A 10254-nucleotide genomic window follows, 5' to 3' on the forward strand; every position below is an offset into this window, starting at 1 on the left:
AAATAAGCCTGTTTATGGCAATTCTTGGAAAAAAGAAAGGGCAAAATTGGACTGTTCTTGGCTAACATTATTCACTCATATCAACTAATTAGCAAAAGGCTGATGTCTAGCCACCAGATCCTGAAAACACTTAAGCATGTGGGCAGCTGTACTCACATGAGTAGTCCAATGAAATCAATTGTAGGTGAGCATTATATATTGATAGCTTCCAGGCAAGTATAATGGCTCTTAACTAATTGGTCACCATAGCCTTGGCAGACAAGCCTGCCCTATGCCTAAGTATAAATTATTAATGGTAGCGGTTACTTACATTAGGTCATAATTCTTCACCATGTCAAATTCTTCCACTGCATATGTTGATGATGCGGTAACTTCACAATACCTTGCATACCCAAAAATGAAATTTTCTACAACCATAGCTGTACCAAACTCATGGCACCACTACAGTATAAAATGTAGCCAGGGTCATTCTCTCTGATTTGCAACTTTTTTCATAAATCTGCTTTAATGTTCTTGCTGCTTATGTTACATTGGATAATTATCTACTCCAGTCACTCTCTCTGAGCTAGGAAGGGGCTCACTGTGTACCCTCGATATTACTTTGAATCATGCTTTAAGCATTATACTTGAGACACCACTTCACTGAAGACTACAATGGGCTCTGTGAGCAGACTGTCCAGGGCATAATCTCTTCTCCTGTTGCAACTGACTAAATGAACAAACTTTCTAGGGGTTTCTACCTCTGGAAGACAATCAGGAATAGAATTCCCTGGGTTTAGTTCATTTCTTAATCAATAGTTCCTGATTAGAATATTAAAAATTCACCCCAGGCCACCTGGTTCTCTCAGATCTCCGCACTGTTTCCCAGGTGGGGTGAGCCTCATGCTTTTTCTGTATTTATAAGCAGCTCTGACTCCCCTCTTCTATTATTACTTCAATCTTAATTTTCCTTGTTATGCGGATAATATGCAAATGTCTTCTGGCTAGTTCAAATCCATTCCTACCGTTACTGATTACTAGCGTTCATTACAATCCTAGATGGAACATAATTATAAAAAAAATGACATCAATAAAATGACTACCTAATTTACAGTCCTGGCCAGAGGGTAAACCCTGTAAAGGGTTAAGAGGCTAGGATAACCTCACTGGCACCTGACCACAATGACCAATGAGGAGACAAGATACTTTCAAAGCTGGAGGGGGGGAAGAAACAAAGGGTCTGGGTCTGTCTGTGTGATTCTTTTGGCCAGGGACAGAACAGGAATGGAGTCTTAAAACTTAGTAAGTAATCTAGCTAGATATGCATTAGATTCTGTTTGTTTAAATGGCTGAGAAAATAAGCTGTGCTGAATAGAATGGATATTCCTGTCTTTGTGCCTTTTTGTAACTTAAGGTTTTGCCTAGAGGGATTCTCTGTGTTTTGAATCTAATTACCCTGTAAGGGATTTAGCATCCTGATTTTACAGAGGTGATTCTTCTTACTTTTTCTTCTATTAAAATTCTTCTTTTAAGAAACTGAATGCTTTTTTCATTGTTCTTAAGATCCAAGGGTTTGGGTCTGTGGTCACATAAGCAAATTGGGGAGGATTTTTATCAAACCTTCCCCAGGAAAGGGGGTGCAAGGTTTTGGGGAGGATTTTGGGGGGAAAGATGTTTCCAAACGGGCTCTTTCCTAATAAAATAAACCCGGTTAGACGTTTGGTGGTAGCAGTGAAAGTCCAAAGGCAAAAGGTAAAATAGTTTGTACCTTGGGGAAGTTTCAACCTAAGCTGGTAAAAGTAAGCTTAGGAGGTTTTCATCTGTACCCTAGAGTTGAGAGTGGGGAAGGAACCTTGACAACAGTTCTTCGTTTTCTCCCAACCCACAGTACACATTCCCATATTTCAGTTTTTGCCTTTCTCCTCTAGTCTTTTTTGGTCCAAATGTATCCTTGGAGCATATTGTTCTACATAATTCACTAAATTAAAATGTTACCATTTTAGAAATATCTTCCAGATTAGACAGAGTATATTATACTATACAAAGGATTTATAGGGCATTATAACATTTGAGTGAGTATTGCAATCCTCATTATTTCCATTATATTTCAAAAGGGTTAAAATCTTCTGCACATACTTATCATTAACCTTTCCTGCTTTTTAAATCATCAGGCTAGTTTGCAGAAGGGAGTATCGGGTAGATCTCAGCAGGATCTGAAGTGGGGCTTTGGTGTGTTTTTCTTTAATCCATAGCCTTGCTTTGGTCTGGCACAAAGTCATCCGACCTCAGTTAAAATTCAGGGGGGTAATGTGTCTCAGGAGGCAAAATACCTTTGAAGATCACAGGCTCATGGAGAAAGCACATTTACTGCTGATCTCCCTTAGGCAGGTGGTCTGTCTCTGAGAGTGTATGTGTAAGGAGTAATGCCAGGTCATGCCTCTGCCCGTGCCTGTTAGAGCACCCTTTCAGGGGAAATGCACCTATTCATCCCCTTCACTTAACAGACTGGTATCTTTGATTACCCCCTCAGGAGTCGGCCACAATTTGGGCAGTAGTCGCATTGTATAAAACTCACATGAGGTCAATGCTCTGAATGAAGTCCAGGCTGGTCAAGATTAGTGATAGGCAAACATCAATAAGTTTGAGATCCAATTTGCCAATCCCTAGTACTGAGAATCCAGGAAGTTCCCTATGGCCTGTAAAACACCCATCTAATTAACTGCCATGAAGGGAAGGGGAGCTTAGTAATTATGATGATGATAGATGCTTGTACAAAATCCTGTGATAGATATAGATTCAGACCCATTACCCTTTTAGAACATCAAGGGATGGGGGTGGGGGAAGTCTTTGTCCTACACTTATTCTCAATAGAGCTGTGTGAATGTCTTCAATCTGTATTCATGGGGCTCATGAGAAGCCAAACTACAGATTTTGCACAGCTGTTTTGAGAATAAATGCAGGAAGGGAAATTCTCTCATTTCCTGTTCTTTAACTTCCTGTTTTGTGCTGGGCTCAAAATGTCCTGAGTTTAGGTCTGAATATCTCGTGCAAATAAACCCCAAAATTGAAAGCAAACTTCATCCAATTTTTTAGTCAAAACCATCGGAATCTACCAGTTTTGCATGGTTTCTTCCTGAAAACTCATCTGTTCAGCCTTGTCTGAAACTTAGGCCGCATTCAGGAACCTGAGCAGAATTTCAATTTATACTAAAATTTGAAAACTGAGTTGCAGTCTTTCTGTTTGGTGATTGTTGTTGCAGTTACAAATTTTTTTAAGTTCTGCCTTTAAAGATGTGGACCTAATTATGATAGGGACACAATTTGCATAGACAATATTCAGGCTAGTGATAGGTGAAACATTCACAAATACGTTCAAATTGTTTGAAATTTGTGTATTTGCATTTTATGGAGCACCTATATTTGTTACCCCCCCTTTTTTTTTATTTTCACACTAAAGTGGATCCAAAGTCAGTGATGTGGGTTAACTTTGGTGGGTTTAAAAATGGTTTTCAGAATTTCTCCATCACCAAATAACTATTATGCAAAATTTGGGGATTGTGACAATGGGCAAAAGTGCAGAAATGGTGATGACAGTATGTTTGCAGTTTCTAAATATACATATCAAACATTAGAATAGGGATCGGCAACCTTTGGCACGCGGCCTGCCAGGGTAAGCCCCGGGCTGTCCGGGCCGGTTTGTTTACCTGCCGCGTCCATAGGTTTGGCCGATCGCAGCTTCCACTGGCCGTGGTTTGCCGCTCCAGGCCAATGGGTGCTGTGGGAAGTGGTGGCCAGCACATCCCTTGGCCCGCGCTGCTTCCTGTAGCCCCCATTAGCCTGGAGTAGCGAACCGAGGCCAGTAGGAGCTGCGATCGGCCGAACCTGCGGATGCGGCAGATAAACAAATCGCCCCGTCCTGCCAGGGGGCTTACCCAGGTGGGCCGCACGCCAAAGGTTGTCGATCCCTTCATTAGACCAATAAAAATACAATAACTAATAGTGCCAGGACATACCATAAAAAGGTACACTGGTAATTACTCAGTATTGGTCCCATGAGACTAATGTTGTGGGTGAAGGTATTCGTATGTAAGTCACTGAAGGATTAGGTGCACGTTTTAACAAGACAGAATGTCACAGGTAGCTTGTAACTGATCTAAATGCAGTTCAAAAAAGATTAAGTCTTTTTATAGTCAAAATAGAAAAAAGTGTTTGGAAACAGGTAACAGTGTAGAAAGAATTTGCTTGTTGAAAACAATACCCCATGAAGAAGTGTTGTTTGTCCATATGGGTCAGTATTCATTTCAATTTATTTCACCCTAGTTCTGCTCTTTAAAGATCCAATTTTTTTTAAAAAAAGATGTATTACTCTTTGACAGAAGAGGGCAGTGTTTCTTCACTGTTGCTTGTGGGGAAAAACTGAATATTACTTTTTAAAGATTAGTCTCGAGAGAGTTGTGAACCAACTAATTTAAATGTAAAAAATGCCTACTGAGTAGCATACTACTTAGTAAAAATAACAGGTAGTGGGAAAATAGGCATTATTATTACTTAATTATTGTCAACATTACATTGTATTGAACCCAAAGAATAGCATATAACCTTAAATATCTCAGTTGATTTTTGTTATGCTCAAAGGATTAATTCTAAGAAACAGTATCTTAGATTGAAAAAGCTAATATGACGAACCTAATACTAGTCATTCACATTATTTACTAAGTAAATTTCTATAAATAAAATAGCTTACCACAAATTTAAGAGGAAAAAAAAACACATAGCACTGATGAGCTGATATTTTAGAAATAACTCTTTATACTGCCATGTTATGTATAAGTAGGGTGGCTGAAGACTCTGGAAATAGAAACTGGTTTGGCTAAAATAGGAATTAACCCACATCTTTGTACTAAACCACTTCTGAGATGTAAACGATAGCCCCAACTCAGGTAAATACTTAAGCACATGTTTAATTTTAATCCTCTATTCTTAAAGTGCCTTTTCTGAATGGGGATGCTTTCCTGAATCAGGGCTATGATGGGATATATACATTAAAAGGGTAACTGGAGGTGGGTTCAAGTAAGGCAGCTGGTTGCAGGTGGAAGGCAGGCCAGGTCCAAATGAAGATGAAGCCCAGCTGGGGGAGGAAATGGGTGGTGACCATAAAGGAAGGAGGCCCAAATGAGGGCTTTACTACAGCTGGGGATACATGTAGCTTCAGCCTGGATGGCAGCACGTAATGGGATAACGGAATAAAATATCGGACAGAGCAGCTACAAGTGCTGTAAGAAATGGAAAGATTTGATATAGAAATACACATGAGTAAACAGGAATTCACAAGCTTAGTACAGAAAAATTTAAAAGAAGAATCCAAAAAAATTGGATCAATGGGAAAAAAAGATGATTTGTTGAATTGTGCCGTAGAGTTGAGGATAATGACATACTTGGATAGGAAAATGTGATTTTTGGTTAGCGTACTAACTGGCCTGAGTGGCTTAAACAATATTTTTCTGAATAAATAAACCTAAAGGTAGACTATGTGCATGTTGTAGGGTAGAAGGTTGATGGCCGTTACAAACTATCCAGTCAAGTCTGCTTCACCATGGTGGAGAAAAAGAAAGAGGACTGAAGGGAGTGAGGGTGACAACTCTTTGGTTCCTCTTTGATTGCTAGAGAACGGAAGAAAGGCCTATGTACAGCAAGCCCTGGGAGGAACTGTGGGAAAGGACATGAAGGAAGGCCAAGGTAGGCAGAAGTCCAGGAATGCCACAAGGATTCAAAGGGAGCAGACTTTAGCTGCTTGCCACAGGGTCCATAGATTGGAATCCACAGGTTAGGAATGGCGTGGATCTCTGTACTTGTCCTCTGAAAAAGGTGGTGAGGAAAGAGACATGAGAGAGGATTATTGAGTTTGGGGCCAGGGCTCCAGTGAGGGAGCCTTGGGGGGGTTTATTGTTTAAAAGAGCGGGAGGACAGCCCTGCAGAACCTAGGAAGAGGTGAAAAGTCTGTGAAGGAGTGAGCCCAGGGAGGGGCAAAGAGTTATGATTATTTGGGTCGAGTTTATTGAACCCCTTGTTTATCCCAGAAGGGCTGGGGGGTGGAACTATACATGACCTGATTGGAGGACCAAATTATGAGAAGAGGCAGAAAACTGCAGGGCCAGAGAGGCTGTAGGCAGGGGGTAGATATGCTCAGCAGTGGGTCCACTCTTCTACAAGGGCTTACATGACTGATTTGTCTCTTTAGCACCTCCCCATGTCTCAATTTTGACTGAAATGATACGAGACCTTTTTTCAACTTCCTATGGTATTTCTTCCTTTTTTCTTTTTTTTAAATTTAACATTTTAGTTCTAGCTCTCCACTAAACATGTTGTGTTAGCAAAGGGTAGTAGAAACTGATTACTTCTCTTGGGGAGAAATAGGGTTTTCCTATCCCTTTTGTAAGAAGCTGAGGTTTCCACTTTCAGTCCTAGGAAGCTTAAGGGTTCAGTAAGAGACAAAGGGTTTCCCTTGTGCAGAAAGGTGGGGCTCTGTAAAACCGGTATTACAACCCAAGCTGATGAGTCCAGAAGTGGAATGGTGTGCATCTTATCCCTGCCCCCACCCAACACAAGGCTACCCTCTCTCTATCCTCAGTTTGCTCAATCCCTGTGCCTTTATGTGGACCCTAGGATCCAGTCGAGGATTCTAGGAGGGAAATGACAGTGCTACAAAAGCAGCTTATTTTCCCTCCTCAACAGTCACTTCCACACAGTAAAGGCAAGATCCATTTGCAGAGGGTCCCATCTACTTGGAGATCTGGATAACTGACTTTGGACCTCAGGTCCTATAACATACACACTAAGATTTTCAAAGCTGCCTAAGGAAGTTAGATCCTATTGTAATACAGTCTCCAACCACCCTATTTGGCTTTAAAAATATCAGACCTGTTGTGTTTCTTAGAGAAACTGCTTGGGTCAATACCCTTTGCATTATGGAAGCCACTTCTATTTTATGCAACTTTAAACCACTGAACACACTATTTTAGCCATGCTCCCAAACATGGTCATATTTAATTTCACTTAAGGCTGGCACTATGCTCCAAGTGCAGTTGAAGCATTTATATTTGCATACAAAGAGCTTTCTTGAAGAAGTCTTTGTAGGAAACAATAAGGAACAGTAATTTTTAATTAAGCAATTTAACTGGGGGGAGGGAGGGGAGAAAAGGTGCCGGGTGGGGTTGGAGGAGTTATAATAAATCCAAGGTCCCAAGTGTCCTGAGAAAATAGCTTATTTTTATTTTTCATCTTGTTCTTATTTTTAAAAACTTTTTTCCAATTATTTTAATTGAACTCAGAGTGCTCTGGATAAATGCCAGATTAAAAAGCTCTGAATACAGTAGACCTCTCTCCTCAGAAAATGTGTAGCTCAGTGAGTGGTGTACAAAATTTTTCTATATTCTTCACCAGACATAGAGGAATCTCTTATTCCTCACTTCCAGGCTAGGCGCAGAAGAATTGCTATTCAGTCTTTTGGCTTCTCTTGACCTGGGCTGCCAACAATATTCCCTTTTATAATGTTACCTCTCAAGATAGTCTATACTGCACACTCCTTTCTGTGACAACTAGAGTCCTTACACTACACACACCCTGGCATGGGTGGATACACAGCCCAGTAGTGGACATGGGGAGTCACTACTCAGGCAAATAAAGGCACACCTGAACCTGGTGGGCATGTACTTAGGAATGTACCCTACATGGCTCTCTACTCACCCAAGCTGTGCCTCCCTGTCTGCACTGCTCTTTTTAGCAGTGTAATGTCACTCTGACTCTCCCCTGCTGGAGTTCCTCCCCTCAGTCTCCAGCAGCAGGGAAAGACTACTGAACTGGGGGCCTGACAGTCTTTCACTGCCACTGAGAAATGCTCCTGAAATGGGGGGCAGACAAGCCTTTTTCCACTGCCTTCCTGCTGCCAGAGCCTTTCACTGACCTGTAGCTACATGGCACAGCATAGATGGAGCCTGCTTTTTCACTGCAGTGTTTTGCTATGTGTAGCCTGCATGCTGTGTAGACATGGCCTCAGTTTGAAACAGAACTGATGCTAGCATATCTGTTCACATGAGCCATCAAAAAGTCCTCAGATTTTCAGGTAATGAATTTTAGGAGTTGACAAGCTGGATGCACTCTGATCTGGTGACCTTGCGGTGAGAATCTACATGCCTCATTGTAAATCCCCTAAACCAGCATTTCCCAAAGCGTGGGGCATTTCCCTCTGTTAGGGGATGAAGGACTAGCTAGGTTATGGGAGAAGCATGGACAGAGCTCTCAAGTGTTCTTTTGAGTGTGATATATTTTTTAAAAATATGTTAGTCTCTAGCTGTTCTGAAGGTTCTCTTCACAACCCCGCTGTGACCGGAGTATAGCCAATGCAGCAACGTTTGCCTGAGTTTGCAGCATTCTGAAATAATAGCTCTGAGAAGTACAGACTACCTCATTTATTTCAATCTATGCTACCTCAGCTAGCAGAGGTGAGATGATAAATGTCAACCACTGCTAATTACTTCAAAGCTCATCCAAGACTATAAGAAAGGGGAGGAAGTTTCATATTCTGAAGATCTCTGAGGAAAACAAGTTAAAATACAATTTGACTTGATTAAAATTCTAAAATATTCCTGGTCTTCAACAGCACGTGGCTGGAATTGCATTGGGGGCATACTTACCTTAATTTTCCTGCAGGCGGAATCAGCTTTTAGAAATTTGGGAATGGCTGCCCCAAACGAATCATCCATTCCCCTGTTCTTCTAGCTCTTAAAGATTTTTCTCATGTTTACTCACTTTACCGATTTTGGCAACTTTTTATTGATTTGGGTCTCACAATGTCCTTGTTGTTGGATGGCATACAAGTAAAACAAGAAAGTTGACTCCCCCCTCCCCCCCCAATAAAGTTCATGCACAGTGATAAGGACATAAAATCATCATTTTCACATTGAAGCATACAGTAATATTGGTATTTTCTTATATTGATCCATGCCCACATCTAGATATTGTATTAAAAAATCCTTTCATTTAAGGAAAGAAACTGAATGGAGTAAAGAGAAGACATGCATGACAAAAAATTAGGTTTTCCTTAACTTGTAATAATGCAGCAACGCAATAAACAATTAACACATTCTTCTCCAGAAATTTCTCATTCAAAACCCACAGTGTTTTCTGAGACCTGAATGCTTGAAGAATTGTGAGCAGTGGAGGGGCTTGAACTAGATGCACTTAGTATGTTGTGTGTGAAGGGTCCTTAGATTTGGAACTAACCTGTTGCCACCACAGAAATGGATAACAATTCTGGTCCCATTAAATCGATGGTAAAACTTCCATTGACTTCAGTGGGGCCAGGGTTTCACCAATGATCAGGAATAGCCAGTTTGGCTTTCCAGCCTTGTACTGTGTTAATCAATCTATTTGTATTTTAACTTTTCTTGTTTAAGAAAAATGGTGCAAAAAGTATGAAAGAGGCTGGAAACTGAAGAAAAGAGGAAACGTGTAGCATTAACACAATTTTTGCTAAATTATGTTTTGCACACCTGTGTTGCCCACAGTACAGGTTTGTCCTTGTTTAATGGAAGCTATAATAATATGGGCAGTAATAGGATACTTATCTAGTTTGGAAATAGTAGAGTAGCGAAGATACAAAATATCTTATAGGGGAACGGCCTAACTCAAAAGATGTGGATCACTTTTTTGACAGACTGTCACTGATTTTGCTCACTTATTTAATGTTTTAAAAAGAATGGTAAAGAGAGTAGTAACTGAAAGAATGGAATATACGGTATCATTAAACATAAGTGGTGTCAGAGAGGATGAATTGCTATTATATGGCAATTATGAAAAATAAGTTGCTATGAGTTTTGTAGTCTTGATGCATTGTAGCCTGGTTTCTGTATGTCAGGCTCACGTGCAGAATCCTGAAAAGATTCATCTGTGAACAACAGAGTGAAGGGAAATAATAAAATTTCACTTAAAAATGCAGTACACTAGCTATATGAGAATCAAGAGAAACCCTTGTTCACTTCTTCCAATAGTAGTAATATCTAGTTCTTAGTGCTTTTCAGCAGTAGATCTTAAAGCACTTTACAAAGGAAGTTAGTATCATTACTGTCAATTTACAGATACAGAAACTGAGGCACAGGGAGGCGTACCTTCCATGTAAGCACTGTGGAAATATTCAGTGAAGTAACCTACAAGCACTCTTAATATAGGTAAGGACTTATACCCACTCAGAAAGAACAACTTAGTCAGAAATCATAAGGA

The sequence above is a fragment of the Natator depressus genome, chromosome 1 (assembly GCF_965152275.1).
Source record: "Natator depressus isolate rNatDep1 chromosome 1, rNatDep2.hap1, whole genome shotgun sequence".
Taxonomy (NCBI): domain Eukaryota; kingdom Metazoa; phylum Chordata; order Testudines; family Cheloniidae; genus Natator; species Natator depressus.